The following is a 17,138-nucleotide window of genomic DNA, read 5'->3' on the forward strand; positions in this document are numbered from 1 at the left end:
GAGTGGGCGGACATGCTTTGTGTGGGGTGAGGGCCACCCTCTGTCTATAATAAACACTCATGGCTACCAGCCCCCTACTGCCCCCCTTCTGTCTACCCCCCCTCCTGTCCACTGTCCCGCCCTCCTGTCCACTGTCCCCCCCTCCTGTCCACTGTCCCCCCCTCCTGTCCACTGTCCCCCCCGCCTGTCCACTGTCCCCCCATCCTGTCCACTGTCCCCCCCTCCTGTCCACTGTCCCCCCCCTCCTGTCCACTGTCCCCCCCACTCCTGTCCACTGTGTCCCCCCCCTCCTGTCCACTGTCTCCCCCCTCCTGTCCACTGTCCCCCCCTCCTGTCCACTGTCCCCCCCCTCCTGTCCACTGTCCCCCCTCCTATCCACTGTCCCCCCCCTCCTGTCCACTGTCCCCCCCCTCCTGTCCACTGCCCCCTCCCTCCTGTCCACTGCCCCCCCTCCTGTCCACTGTCCCCCCCCCTCCTGTCCACTGTCCCCCCCCTCCTGTCCACTGTCCCCCCCTCCTGTCCACTGTCCCCCCCTCCTGTCCACTGTCCCCCCCTCCTGTCCACTGTCCCCCCTCTGTCCACTGTCCCCCCCCTCCTGTCCACTGTCCCCCCCTCCTGTCCACTGCCCCCCCCTCCTGTCCACTGTCCCCCCCTCCTGTCCACTGTCCCCCCCTCCTGTCCACTGTCCCCCTCCCGTTCACTGTCCCCCCCTCCTGTCCACTGTCCCCCCCTCCTGTCCACTGTCCCCCCCTCCTGTCCACTGACCCCCCCTCCTGTCCACTGACCCCCCTTCTGTCCACTGTCCCCCCCTCCTTTCCACTGCCCCCCCCCCTCCTGTCCACTATCCCCCCCCCCTCCTGTCCACTGTCCCGTTCCCCCCCTCCTGTCCACTGTCCCCCCCCCCCTCCTGTCCACTGTCCCACCCCCCCCTCCTGTCCACTGTCCCTCCCTCCCTCTGGGGGGTGGGAGAGGGGGAGCACAGAAATAGGGGGAGAGGAGGGAGCAGGAAATTTAACTCACGGGCAACGCCGGGTCTCTCAGCTAGTATATATATATATTTTAAATATATATATATATATATTTTTATATATGTGTGTGCGTAGACCCTCGAAAATGCAACCCCTTGTGGCTTATGTTTAAAATGACAAAAGCACATGTTATTTTTATTTTGTTATTGTAAAGATGTATTTTCTACTTCGTTTATCATTTTACATACACCAAAATTTGACTTCTACATATTTATTTATTTACCTTTTTTTATTTGGTTACATGAAGAAGGCAAATCCCTCGCACCAATTATTCACTAGACTTGGTTTCAATGGGAGATATGAGGGAAGTGCCAACTTCACATTATGGGTCATAAGAATAAGTGAGCTTAAGCGTTGTTATAGGGAACACCTCTTTTGCATATCAATAACACTAACATCCTTTATAGCTAACGCAAGGGGCAGTGGTAGATAATGACAGTATTTAACACTGCGTTAGTGAGCTCTCAAGGTACGCATTAACGTCCGTTAACAACTCGTTAGGTCAGTAACAGAGTGTTGTGGGTCTGGGCCTCATGGGAAAAGCCATTTTGCCATAGAATGCAAAAATGTTTCAAATATGTAACTAAAAGGTTTTAAAAATGACCTTAAAAAAACTCCCGTTTTTACTTTGCATTGTTGGTAGCTTATTGTAAGGATTCTGCTCGCTCCGTGCTGGGTTTTGCTGCGGTTCGGGTTTTCCAAGTCGCCTGCCCTTTCTGCTCACTGTGGCCATTTTGGGTACTGGCAGCCTGCTATATAAGGCTGCAGTTCCTAGTGGGAGTCGCCGAGCAAGGTTCTAACGTTTGCAGTTCCTCTTTGTCTACGCTGTCACGGCTTACCCTTTCGTCTGTTTAGATTCCGCAGTTGCTGACCCTGGACCGTGACCCCGACCTCGCTGCTTTCTGCCTGCCCTGACCATTTGCCGGTTTACTGGACTTTCCACCACTACCGCCAGGCTTGACCTCTGCCTGTTTACTGGACTGTGCACCACTGCCGCCAGCCCTGACCTCTCTCTGCCTGTTTACTGGACTTTACACCACTGTCACCAGCTCTGATCTCTGGCTGTTTACTGGACTTCCCACCACTGCCACCAGGCCTGATCTCTGGCTGTTTACTGGACTTTGCACCACAGCCAGCCCTGACCCTCTGCCTGCTTACCGACTATGGATATTCTTACAGGACTCTGGTCAGTTTATTTGCATTCCTACCGCAGCCCTGCAGGTCTGCTTCCTGATTGGAGACGAGCACCGTCACACTTATTATTTGCCGGGACCGTAATTCAGGTCTTCAATGTATAAAGAACTAATGCAGGCACTAGAATTACGCACTAAATTAAGGCTCAACAGAAGAACAAATCTCAGAGTACATTGCACGTCCATATTAATGCCAACTGCGCTGATTGCTTTTAAGTTGCAGCTCTCTGCTCAGGATCTGGAAGTGGCCCAGAATCTTGTTTGCATTTCAACCTGGAAATGGAAAGCATACTATGAATAAGAGATTGATGTGCAGCTATCAAAGCAAAAGCAGCAGCTAATATAAACATATTTTATGTCTTCAGTCACGAGATTTATTTCCACATTCGAAAAGGTTGACAACCCTTGGCAAGATGTGTGGCAAACCACAGTAACATCTTTTATTACATAGCTTTGCTGCAGAATGCCCTGCCACTTTATATCAGAGACCTCCCACGTGGATCTCTCTTGGTTGCCTTCATCTGGGCTAATTAGTTTAATAGCAGTGCTCCAAAGTAGTTCAAGGCTGTGACAGGTGGGATTGTACTGTATTTAGCTATGAACAGTCTGTTTGTTTTACCGTAGGTTGTTAACTCTTTGAGCACCACACGTATTAAAACAGGAGATGGATTTACTAAGGTACAGAAGACTTCCTGTGAATTAGAGATATACAGAAGATACCGGTCTGCACAATGTATCACACAGTGCTTAACCCATTCAATGGTGGAGACCAATGGAACCTTCAGCACTTAAAGGCCTAAGCAAGCAAATTAGCAGACAGATAGCATTAAAGCAAGAGGTGAAAGGTTCAAGCTTTAAAGGCTGAATATAATAATAATAATAATTAAGGAAGCAAGATGTTTTTGTGTTAGCATTTGTCGGTGTAATGTCACACAGAATTAAGAGCACACCTCGAATAAGGAGTACCGTTTTTGGCATGGTTCCATAAAAAATACATTATGTAACTTGAAAAGGTGCAGAGAAGAGCCACCAAATTAATAATGAGAACAAGCTATTCAAATTAGGCTTAAGAAGTATCTAAGAGGCAATATGCTTACTATTTACAAGTCTATTCAAAGTCAATGCACAGAACATTTAAGGTAACTTTTCATCATGGGCTGGAGCACCAGCCCAGTGAGTAATGACACTGACTGGCACTGATTTTGAAGCAGGGGAACCTGGTTCCATCCCCAATGTCGGCTCCTTGTGACCTTGGGTAAGTCACTTTATCTCCCTGTGCCTCAGGCACCAAAAACAGATTGTAAGCTCTACGGGGCAGGTCTGTGTCTGCAAAATGTCTACGTAAAACTAGCAGCGCTATACAAGAACATGCTATTATTATTAAAGTCAATGGGGCTTTCCTGTGATAACACATCATCTGCACTTATCACATGTGGCAAGACGGCCTGTAGCCGAGGTCAGGGAACAGTCCACACGTATAGTTTCAGGATAAATAAAAACGTTCAGTGGCTTTATTTCTCCACAGTAACATAACATGCGGGTACACTGTCCCTTTAACAAAATAAATCCTGCTCCACTTTGGGAGAAAAACTGACTAATAACACAGCAGACCTATCTAGCAGGCTGGCTGGCTAAACCAGAACCAAACCATAAGGGTACTTTAAGCAGTCAGTAAACAAATGAATAATCCTTACTTTAGTTGAAGTAGTCTTTGGTGAAATCCCTCTGGCTAAGGGCTCACGCAGCAGTGTGCTTCTCTCTCTCTCTCTCTCTCTCTCTCTGGCAGCTACTGCCAGTCACATGATCCTTTATCTACCTTGCTGGCTCTCAGGTGTCAGCTAAAGAGTTCTGATTTCCTAACTTCCACCGGAGTTAACCCTTATGAGTGCTGGATGAAGCACTCAGACATATGTCTCCCAGGCGTAACTGATAGGAGTTGACTTCACTCTGTCACATACCTCACCTGTTTGTGTGTGGCTAGTGTCCCACACGGCTGAAGCCCGACCCTCCACTCCTTCCCTTGACAAAAAATCAGCATTTCCATGGTCCTTTCCAGGTCTATGCTGAATATCAAAAGAGAAGGGTTGGACGGCAATATACCACCTGGTCAACCTTGGATTTGTGTCCTTCATGGTGTTTAACCACTTCAAGGGTGCATGGTCAGTGACCAGGGTGAAGTGTACTCCGGCGACATAATGTCTCAAGGCCTCAATTGCCCATTTTACAGCGAGGCATTCCTTCTCAATAACGGAATACCTCACTTCCCTTGGGAACAGCTTTCGGCTGATGAACAGTATGGGGTGTTCAACACCATCAATTTGCTGAGACAGCACTGCTCCCAGTCCTACCTCTGAGGCATCCGTCTGGATGATGAAGGGCTCTTTAAAATCTGGGCTCCGAAGAGCGGGTCCCTCTGACAGGCACTTTTTAGCATGTCAAAGGCGTCTTGGCACTCCCAAGACCATTTAACTTGGGTCGGGGCACTCTTTTTTGTCAGATCTGTTAGGGGTGCAGATATTTCTGAAAAATTGGGGATAAACCGCCGGTAATACCCTGCTAACCCCAAAAGGGATCGGACCTGTGTCTTTGTCTGTGGGGTGGGGACTTCCTTTATGGCGACCACCTTGCTAGCTAGTGGCCTTACTATCCCTCCCCCAACGGCATAGCCCAAGTACTTTGTAGTGGATTTACCCAGGGCACATTTTTTGGGATTTGCAGTGAGCCCTGCTTCTCTTAAGGACGTTAGGACTGCCCTTAACCTTTTTATATGAGACTGCCAGTGTCTGCTATAGATGACAATGTCATCCAAGTAGGCCGCGGCATATGCCCTATGGGGTCGTAGTACCTTGTCCATTAAACTTTGGAACGTGGCTGGAGCCCGATGTAACCCAAATGGCATAGTGACGAATTGGTATAAACCGAGAGGGGTGGCGAAGGCAGTTTTGCATTTGGATTCTTCCGCTAGAGGTGTCTGCCAATATCCTTTCGTGAGATCTAGGGTGGAGATATACTCTGCTTTACCAAGCGAATCAAGCAATTCATCCACCCTAGGCATTGGATATGCATCAAATCTGGATACAGCATTTACCTTTCGCAGATCCACGCAAAACCTCACCTTCCCATCTGGTTTAGGGACCAACACGATAGGGTTACACCATTCGCTGTGGGACTCCTCGATCACTCCCAATTCCAACATGTCTATTATCTCCCTCTCTACCAGGTCTTTTCGGCCCTCTGGCAATCTATAGGGACGGGACCGTACTTTTACGCCAGGTTCTGTCTCAATCCTATGGGACACTAAATCAGTCTGCCCTGGCAGCTCAGAAAAAACATCTGGGAACTGGTCACATACATCAAGTAGGTCTGACCTTTGTTCCGTTGTTAACTGCTCTCCCATGGGAACCTGATGGTCAGTGTACGTACTACCCTTTGGAAGCTTTGGACCCAAATCCGTCTCTCCTTCCCGAGGGTGAATGAACAGCGATCTCATCGTTTTCCAGGGTTTCAGGAGGTTCACGTGGTAGATTTGTTTACCCTTCCTGGACCCTGGTTGAGAGATCTCATAGTTCACCTCCCCGGTGCGGCGGAGAACTTGGAAAGGACCCTGCCACTTCGCAAGGAGTTTACTCTCTGATGTCGGTAGTAGTAGCATCACTTGGTCCCCAGGTTGGAAGACCCTCAAGCGAGCATTTTGGTTGTACTGCCTCTCTTGACGTTCTTGAGCAGATTTGAGGTTTTCCTTCGCAAACCGACCTATCATGTCTAGGCAGTTTCTAAGGTCTATGACATACTGAAGGGTATTCTTGGAGGGGGAGGGCTCCTCCTCCCAGGATTCCTTCAGTAGGTCGAGAATACCCCGAGGTTGGCGTCCATATAGGAGCTCAAACGGAGAAAAGCCTGTGGATGATTGGGGAACTTCTCATACCGCAAACAACAGGAAAGGGAGAAGTTCATCCCAAGCTCGCTTTTCAGAGTCCACAAACTTCCTAAGCATAGTTTTTAAAGTACGGTTAAACCTCTCTACCAATCCATCAGTCTGAGGATGGTAGACCGAGGTCCGGACGGATTTTACCTTCAATAACTTCAGGACATCCTGCATTAACTTTGCCATGAAATTTGTTCCCTGGTCAGTTAACATTACTTGGGGAAGTCCTACCCTAGAAAACAGTTCTAACAGCCTGTGAGCAACCTGTTTAGCAGTGGCTGATCTCAGAGGGAAGGCCTCAGGATACCTGGTGGCATAATCAACAACAACGAGTATAAATTTATGTCCCTTCGCAGAGGGTTCTAAAGGTCCGACCAGATCTACCCCAATTCTCTCGAATGGGATGGCTACCAAGGGCAGAGGAACCAAAGGAGCCGGCTTCTGTCCTTTTTGGCTAGTTAACTGGCACTCAGGACATGTCTCACATAGTTTCATGATGTCACCATGTATGCCTGGCCAGTAAAACCGGGACGAGATGCGGTCCGTGGTCTTATCTCTGCCCAAATGACCACCCCATGGGAGAGTATGGGCTAGGGTAAACACTGTTTTAATCAACCCTTTAGGGACTAGCATCTGTCGAATGACCTCCCCTGTTTGTGTAACCTTATTCACACGATATAGTATGTCATTCAACAGTTCAAAATGTGGAAACACTTTTACACCTTGTTCATCTATTATATTGTTGTTGACCTGTACCCCTTCTCATATTGTCTAGCCAGAGCTGGGTCCTCCCTCTGCCTTTGACGGAATCAGGAAGATCCAGGTCTGGCAACACTGCCGTATCTATCTGTTCCCCACCCTGGTCATCCCCGGCCATGACCTGCAGTCCTTTGGGCTGACTAATGTTACCAAAAGTCCCAGCCTTTCTTAACCAGTCCTCTTTTTCCGCACGTCTCTGTTTACGTGTCTTTGGGACATGGTGTCTACGGAGGAAAATCTCTGGGGAAAAAGGGAACAAGTCTCCGGGCTTCTCCGGTACCAGAGAGGTAGGCTCCGTAGGAGTAGGGGCCAACAATGTTTTGAGGTAGGGCCAGTCTCGGCCAAGTAGAACAGGAGCAGGTAGCTAGGGAGCAACTCCCACTAGTAGGCTAGCCTCTTGATCCTGGATACGCAGTGTAATGTTCGCCGTCGGGTATCTCTTTGTATCCCCATGGATACACTCGATATTCCAAGGAGAGTCATAAGATAGTCTATTGCTTGGAATTAGGCCCTCTAGGATCAGGGTTTTTCCAGAGCCCGAGTCCAGCATGGCGTTTACTTTTGTCCCCTCCAGTGATGCTGGGATTAACCACGGATTGTGGTCCCCTCGGAGACAAGCTGTGGCAGTGGTTCTGCCATATGAACAGTCCATTTCCTCATCTCCTGAGTCCGCAAACTCGGTCGTCCGCGGAAGCTCTCGACGGGGCTCGGTGTTTGGACCTCTCTGCTGTTGGATGGGGTCCTCCCTTCTGGTTGGTGGGGTTATCCTCTCCACCGGGTGAGTGACAGGAGTCCAGGTTCTCGGGGAATACTGTGGGTGGCGGCCTCCCTTGAGTGATCCAGTGGCCTTGGACCCAGGATGGGCGTCTCTGCGGGAGTTTGTACCAGGAACCCTCCGAGATGGGAAAGGGTCTTCCGATCGGGTTGACTGGATCTCCCGAGCTGGCGGGTTGTAGACCCCTCGATTGTCTGCTCTCCTGCCTCTAGTATCACCGGAAGCAACTGGTGTTTGCACCGGCCGTTCCCAGCTATCCTGTTGGGTGTCGTCGCCAAGGAAGTTTTCCACCAAGCGGACCACTGAATCCAGGGAAAATGCAGCGTGTCTTTTTACCCAGGAGCGGGAGGAGGGGGGCAGTATCTGTATGAACTGCTCGAGCACAAACTGTTCACGGATCTCTGCCTTGTCATGTTTTTCCGGTTGTATCCACCTGGCACATAAGTCTATTAAGTGGTGGGCTACGACCCGGGGTCTGTCTTGGTTTGTATATTTGACTGTCCGGAACCGCTGTCGGTAGGTCTCTGGCGTGAGGCCTAAGCGATCCAGAATATCAGCCTTTAGTTTCTGATAGTCCATGGCCTCGTCCGCTGGAAGAGCCTGGTAGGCTGCCTGAGCTTCCCCTATGAGGAGTGGAGCCAGAGTCGTTACCCAGCGATCAACTGTCCAGCCGTGGGCCGTGGCTACCCTTTCAAAAGTGAGGAGAAATGCCTCTGGGTCTTCGTTTGGCTTCATTTTAGGCAGCATCACCGGTGGGTTATTTGGAATCCCTGGTCTGCCTGGGGTTGGGCCTTCGACCAGCAGTTGGAGTAGCTTTTCCTCTCGCCGGGCCTGTTGCTCATCTTGCTGGGCTTGTCGCTCAGCTTGCTGGGCTTGTCGCTCATCTTGCTGGGCTTGTCGCTCTGCTTGCTTCTCTGCTAGCTGGAGCTGTTGCTCAAGGAACTGAGAAAAAAAATTCTCAATTTTTTCCATTTTTTTTTTGTGTGGCCCTTCAGATACAGGGGCCGTCTGACATCCCACTTCTGACACCACCTGTGGCAGGACGGCCTGTAGCCGAGGTCAGGGAATAGTCCACACGTATAGTTTCAGGATAAATAAAAACATTCAGTGGCTTTATTTCTCCACAGTAACATAACATGCGGGTACACTGTCCCTTTAACAAAATAAATCCTGCTCCACTTTGGGAGAAAAACTGACTAATAACACAGCAGACCTATCTAGCAGGCTGGCTGGCTAAACCAGAACCAAACCATAAGGGTACTTTAAGCAGTCAGTAAACAAATGAATAATCCTTACTTTAGTTGAAGTAGTCTTTGGTGAAATCCCTCTGGCTAAGGGCTCACGCAGCAGTGTGCTTCTCTCTCTCTCTCTCTCTCTCTCTCTGGCAGCTACTGCCAGTCACATGATCCTTTATCTACCTTGCTGGCTCTCAGGTGTCAGCTAAAGAGTTCTGATTTCCTAACTTCCACCGGAGTTAACCCTTATGAGTGCTGGATGAAGCACTCAGACATATGTCTCCCAGGCGTAACTGATAGGAGTTGACTTCACTCTGTCACATCACACCTTACAGAAAAAGATGGAAAAAAATGGGAGTCACTCCAGGTTAGCTATAAATAACATAACATTATGTGCCCTTATTAACCTTATAAACTTTACTGAATAGTAGATGATATGACAATGTCTCATTTGCATCTCGTTACTGCTAACGTGTCTTATAGTTAACGCTATGCTGTTTATCTGAGAAAACATGACTTAATATTACGTTATTGTCCTTTGTGGACACAGCGTTACTCTTAATCTGATGTTAAATTAACTTAACATCACGTGACACCGCTTAACGAAGATTAATGCATTTAGGCAAAAGTACATTAACATCATATCTAATTGAGTATATTTCCCTGAAAAACTCTGAATTTGGCAGGGGTAATAATAGTACAGCTCAACCCCGTGATAACGCGATCCGTTACAACGCGAATCCGCTTATAACGCGATGCAAGCGTGGCTTCCAATCTTCGTATTTATGAATACTTTACAACACAGTTATTGGTATCGTAAATACTTTATTGTACAATGCATACAATTGTACATTATTTCTAACGCGAATCCGCTTATAACGCGATGCAAGCGTGGCTTCCAATCTTCGTATTTATGAATACTTTACAACACAGTTATTGGTATCGTAAATACTTTATTGTACAATGCATACAATTGTACATTATTTCTAACGCGATCCGCTTATAACACGATGTGATTCTTTGGACCCCAGCACAGCGTTATAAGGGGGTTGAGCTGTATGTGTAGAGGGAACGGTGTGAGAATTGTTAATGGCAACCACATTTTGTTACCAAGTAACTCGCTTTGGCTCAAAGCAAATGAATCAGAGGTGGAATAATGGCCAATGCAACAGGTGCAACACCAGGTCCCACATCTATGATGGGATGTATTTCTTCGTGATCACGAAAGATCCTGTAATGTGTAGGTGCCCAAGTTTTCTCCATGAAAAGTTTTATAAAAACATAGAAACAGAAATGCTCACTAGGAAATACAAAGCAGAGCTCCACTCACAGCATTTTTAATGTACTAACGCCCATTTATTTGAAAGAACAGTTGACAGTATAACGTTTCAGGTCTCATATGGACCTTTCACCGGGTGAAAAAGTTTTATAAAGTTTGTACGATTTTTGCATATTCAAAAGAGTTTCCACATTAAAAATCCTGTGGTGTTTACATTATTTGCTGGCAAAATTATTTATTTATTTATAAAATATTTTACCAGGAAGTAATACATTGAGAGTTACCTCTCGTTTTCAAGTATGTCCTGGGCACAGAGTATGTACCTATTTCTCAAATTATGACATTCACAAAACACGGGTATTATTGTGTGACCCATCCCCTAGTTATAACAGTGATATTAATTGTTTATAATTAGAAGATGCAATTTAGCTCTGATAAAATGGTGTCAATGTGACGTATGTACTGAACTAGTCAAATGTAGTACTTGACGCAAGTAGAGTTGATGTCAATGACCAAACACTACAAGATCAAATTCGTGTTGAGTTTGATATAAATCTTCAGTAATTTCTCAGTTATTTATCATGCTGCACATATTAAAATAATGTTTTTTATTATATGTGTGACTGACTATAATTTCAGTAGCTTTTCACCACAGAATCCCGATAGGTTGACTCTGTCATGTCAGCTGTGTTAGGCCACGCGTATAGTGCCCGCAACGGCGATGGCGACGGATGACTTCACGCCGTTACAACCCTCGAAAGTTATAATTTAACTTTCGGCGACGTCGCTGGCGACAGGGTGATTGATTGGTTCACAGACAGTCACATGTGGCGACAGTCTCTGAAAAATCAAATTTAACCCGCTACCAAATTTTTTTCCGCTCCGTCGCGCTTACTATAAGCGCTGGCAATGGAGTCAATTGTTTTGTTTTTGAGCGACATCGCGTCGCCGGCACTATAAACGGCGCCCAGCCTTAGGCTGGGAAAGCAAAACAGATAAGTTTGGACTAATCTGAAAATGTTCAAGTGAAGTAGCAGGAAATCACACAGATTTCTGAGGCTTCATGGATATAGGTACTAGGGATTGAAACATTTCTCACTAATCAAGGCTGCCAGCGTTAGTGCACCCTACTCAAAATGCTGTGTTGCTGCTTCTCCAAATCAGTACAGCTCTGAGCTTCATTTATTTGAACAGAGGTGAGAGCCTCACTGACAAGGAAAAATGGCTCCATAGGTAGTGAATATGGGTAGTGAGTGAGATTTTGAGATTCAAAACCTGTGAAGTTCTCTACACAAGTGATATTTCATAAGCCTTGTTAAAATATTTTGGTCATTTGAATTTTCCAAGTCTAAACATAAGCATTCGGTTTTCACATGTTGGAGGTTGAGGCCAAAGCTTTGGTAGGTTATTCCAGAAGTGAGATATATCCCTGTTCTAGGTAGAGTGAAGCCATTATTGGCTCAAACTTTTCTTCGTAAATAGCTTTTAAGGTTTTTTTTTTTTATCACAAATTCATTCGTTTGAAAAAAAAAAACTCCCCAGTAGATTTTACTTAAAATTCAATGATTTGAATATCTGAAAATTGGCGAATATTCAAAACTTCAACCAAAACAAAAAAATAGAAAAATGTCATCCATTTGAAGGATAATCAAAAATGTGCAAAAAAAAGAAAAAATATATATAAACTCTTCAATTGACAAATATTCAAAACATTTCCCAAAAACAAACAAACAAACAAAAAAAAAAGTTCAACTAGCTAATATTTTCAAATGTGTTATTTAAATAATAATTGTAAAAAATACAGTGAATCAAATGTTCTCACATTTGCTCAACTCTAGTTCACGGTACTTATCTGGAAATGAGCAATTTGCATCTAGTGTGTCATAGGAGTCAGAAAAGGTATAACCAACTGGGATTGTGATTTTTCATTATTCTGAGGGCTGATAGCCAAGTTTAGAAACCACAGAAGTTGTTTTGCTTGTGCTTTTGAATGGAAGTATTTGAAATCAAACCACTTGTGGCTTTCAAGCCATAGGAGCAGCAAGGAGAGGGAGAAGAATTCATTTCTGCAACACTAGGAAGCAAGAGCGCGGACTGAACTTTCTCAAACCACTTGTGGTTAATACATCTGGCTGTGTAAGGCTAATTCACTCCCGCCCTATTTGACACTATTGTTTTGCTTTGATATTTATTCTGTCGACCCTCCCCACCTAGCCCCCTCCACACCACACACACAATAAAATAATGCCCTCCATTAGTATGTATCCATTGAACAGTCACATGGGAAATGAAAGAGCTGTTTGCTTCACAAAAGTATGAGAGTTATCAGCAGAATAAAAATTCATATTTTATTTAATATTAGTTAAAAATAGTAATAGGCGAAGTTAATGCTCAAGCAACAATAAAAAATTGCTGAATCATCTTCATGGTGCGAAACGTGCGTAGGACATGTGACTGACGTCATTCAGCCAGTCTTACCAGTCCTGCAGTGTCTGATTGGCAGTTGCGCACCCACATCTGCGGACCATGGGGGAATGACATGGCACTTACTTTGCTTTGCCCCCTAATACTATTATTATTTCCATAGGAAGATATTTTTACCATTAATAAAGGGGATGGATAAACTGAGTCATGAGGAGAGGCTAGCTAAATTAGATTGGTTTACATTAGAAAAGAGGCGTCTAATAGGGGATATGATAACTCTACACAAATATATTCTGGGACAATACAAGGAGCATCCAAAATAACTATTCATCCCACGGGCAGTACAAAGGACACAGAGGCATCCCTTAAGGTTGAAGGAAAGCAGATTTCACCCGCAACAAATGAAAGGGTGTAACAGTGTGCTCGCCACAAACTGGACTGGACTGCAGGGCGGAGGTGTGGATGAAGAAGCACTGACCTGAAGCCGTGAGGCCGCATCCGAAATGCGGGTCTCGTCGTCATAGGTAGCCCAGTCAGGGTTGGAGAGGTGCGGGTCGTAGGGGTCATTAGCCGTGGTCAGGGAGTGGAGAGGTAAGAATAGTAGAGGTCACAAGCCGAGGTCGAGTATGAGGAAGTAAGCAGAGTTCAAGTAGGAAAGGCAAGGAGCAGCAAGGCTGGGTGCTTGCGACAAGAACAGGTACAAGGAATTATGCTCAGCCAACTTCCTGGTGGAAGGGTTGAGCCTAAATAGGAGGACCGGTGAATGAGATGCCAGATAACTGCAGCAGGCAGAAGGGAAACTGGATCCAATCAAGTGACAAGACATTGGCGGGGGAGGAGTCTGCGCTGGATCCTTACAAAGGGTTATTTACAGGAAGGTCAGATACAATGCGGAATTCATTACCCATGGAAACTGTGATGATAGATACAATAGATCTGTTCCAGAAAAGTTGGACATCTTTTTAGAAGGAAAGGTATACAGGGATATACCAAATAAGTAAACATGGGAAGAATGTTGATCCAGGGAGAAATCTGATTGCCAATTTTTGGAGTCAGGAAGGAATTTATTTTCCCCCTTATGAGCTACAGTATTATTGGATGATATGTCACTGGGGTTTTGATCAATATACTGTAAGTAGGGATCTAGGATAAAGTATCTGACGTCTAAATTTAGCATAGGTTGAACTTGATTGACGCATGTCTTTTGTCAACCACATCTACTATGTTACTATGTAACTATGTAACTTACACAGGTGTACTTATTACAAACTGCAGCATCATAAGTACAGCAGGGCCCCGCTTCTCGGCACTCCGCTTTTCAGCGATCCGCTGATACGGCGGCACCGAGAAGGGGGCCGCCATGTTGAATTTGAAATCGCGCATGCGCAGAACGGGCGGGTGCGCCCGGCGCGCATGCGCAGACCGCAGGTTGCGCGCGCAGACCGCAGGTTGCACATGCGCAGAACGGCAAAAATGCTGGTTTGCGCATGCGCAGCACTGAAAATCGCCGGATCCGCTTTCCGGTGATTTTCACTATACGGCGGGCCTCTGGAACGGAACCCGCCATTTACCCGGGGCCCTGCTGTATTCTGAATATGGAATATGTCTACCTACATCTACTACTGTCTACTCTCTGTACTTTATATCTATTTAGGGCATTTGACGTTTTATTATAGTCTGTAGACTGGCTACATTGAGATATCACAGAAGACATTGTTGCTCTTATTGGCTACATTTTGTGTGTTTGCATACACATGAACATTGCTCAGTGTATCGATATCCTTTGATACCTTTACTAACAGCACTGGGTATTTTGGGTATGGTTGGTATGGTTACTATGTTGTACCATATAGTTTTCTAAGTATTTATTGACTACCTTCTCAGGACTGTGTTTCAAAATGTTTTAAATGTTGCTTGATTTTTCATTAACTTCACCTATTACAATTTTTTTTGTTTTTTTAGATGTTTATTTATCTCTGATTTTTTTTGACATATGAATTAAACAAAATAAATAAACGGTGAAGGGATACAGAAAAAAAAAGAAGGGAGAGGAAGGGTAGCATTGTACAATTATATTGGAACAATAAAGTTTTCCAGTTATGCAATCAATTAAAATACACAAACAGTTTCACATTATCTGTGTATGCACATCAACTCCAGCACAATATAGTCACATTCTGTTATATAGTGAGCACTGGCTCATCACAGTCCTCACCTGAGGGCTAGGAGTAAATGGAATCTATCCAGGGGTCCAAATATCCCCAAATATGTATTGGGTACAATTAAGAATTCTTGATAATTTTCCATTCATATAACATCGTTCACTCACTTAAAAATAGTCTCTATTTGTGACGGTTGCGTTTGCCTCCGATTACTATTTTTAACTATCTTTGAATAAAATAGCATTTTTTAAATTCCATTGATATCTCTCATACTGTTGGTCTAGAGTGCAGCAAACAGAGCCTTTCTCATGTGATTATAAATTTAGATTCCTGTCTTCAGCTTCACCATTTCACTTTATACATACCGTAATTATTTGCTGAGCAAGGGTTGCCCTTTGTTTTTTGTATCTACTGAACATAAATCATGTTTAATCATTTTCTTGGGAATTTTTGGTTGTCAGCCTCTTTACGGACATTTATTATTCGACATAAAATATAATTACCAGTTTCCAGTAATTTTGGCCAAATACTCTTTGGAAACCACATTTCTCTAATTTAGACTATGATATGAGCATTGATTCTCTATCCTTACTAAATAGAGAGTTGCCATCAGTCACCATGACCAAATCAATAGTGGCAACAACTGATTAATGACTATGTGTAACCCACTCTTGGATTGGAGACTCTAGTATAGTTATTTTGATTCATAACCAACTTCATCAACACTCTTATATTCTCTTATATTCTTTTTGATGTCTACCAATGAGTACAATATTTGGGTCAATCGTTACAAATGGCTGTTTCACTAACATGCTACCAAACGTTATTCTACATTTTCCCCATCCCTTGTTCCCTTATTTATATATATAGCTATTAACACATACTTTATTTCAATGTTTCTCCTGGGACATGCCAGCAGACAGTTTTCAGGGATAGCCAGCTAATCCCACACTCACATATAGGATAAGTGTAAACATATGATTGATAATTCATTGATTTCCTAATTCCTGGTCTGGCTGGTCTGTCCCCAGGAAACGCTTTTACTTTTCATTGTCTGCTTCCATATTTTTTTTTTCTTGGCTCAGTTGTTTCTTAACCAAATAAACCCCCTTCTCAGATATCTGCCGATATTCTAGCTTCACTTTTTATATTTGATCATGTTCTAGTGACTGATTTTATTCCAATATGGAGCAACAGCAAATCTTTTCTGCTCTCGCTCAGTTTCTCCATCTGTTAGAAGAGTTATCATCACTCCTAAACGTTCCACTGAGTCTAATAATAACACTTTGTCTTCTCTGTGTCAGTAGGACTTTTAACCAGACAGCATTAACAATCTGGTACATGGTTGTTTTGAAGTAGAACCTGGATGTAGATTTGCATTTATGGATGTGCACTGATGTATTGAAACTGTTATTTGATGCTGTGTTGGCATGCATGCATAATGTGGCTCACTTGGTAAATTACCTTCTGTGACCTTGAGTTTTGTACATTCTGAGATTGTATAGAAATTACATGTAAAATGGAACTGAAAGAGAACAACTAGAAGTTACTTTCTACAATGCTTCCATCTTGGTGCTCTTTCAACCTATTTCTTACTGTTCTCCCAATTAACATATAGCTAGAGACGGGCGAATGTGTCAAAATTCAAGCCACATATTTTTTTTGTGGATTTTTGACCAAAATTTGAATCGCAGATAAATATTCGAAGGCGGTTTGCACGGTAACAAATGTGGCCGAATGCTCTTGAAAACATCCATCACTTTCCCTTCGCCCCCGCTTCATATTGAATTCGTTTGCGAATGTATAAAATGTGGTTAGAGCGCCCGTGCACTAAACCTCGCCCTCTTTCTCACTGATCTTTTTCACATTGTGATTGTGAGAAAATGGATCAGGGTGTTGGCCCCTAGGCTGGGGATAGTGTGGGTACATAGACAGATGGGGACTTTTAGGGAGATGGGACAGGCAGGCAAAGGAAGTTACAGGCAGGGAGTGGGATGCAGGGAGAGAGTTTGTTTTGTTATGAACACTGGCGGCAGGAGGGGCTCTGCCGGTGCCCCTCCTGTGAGACTGAGAAGGTATTTTTCAGGCTCAGTTAGCAGTGCAAGTAGATCAGCAAAAGCAGCAGTAGATGTACCACTTGCCTTTTTTAGGACCAGCAGTAGGAATAGAAGTTGTACTGTGCACCCTCCGTAGTTGTGTGCATGCCTCAGGAACCTGCTGCTCCAACTGTTGTTCAGGCCGCACTTATAGTGACGGCGACAGCTACGCAACGTCACGTCAAAACAAATGTATTGACGCCTTTGCGTGCGCTTATAGTAGGAGCGACGTGACGGTGCGACGGCTTGGTCGAGATCACTG

This window comes from Ascaphus truei, chromosome 3 (assembly GCF_040206685.1).
Source record: "Ascaphus truei isolate aAscTru1 chromosome 3, aAscTru1.hap1, whole genome shotgun sequence".
In the NCBI taxonomy this organism is placed as follows: Eukaryota; Metazoa; Chordata; class Amphibia; order Anura; family Ascaphidae; genus Ascaphus; species Ascaphus truei.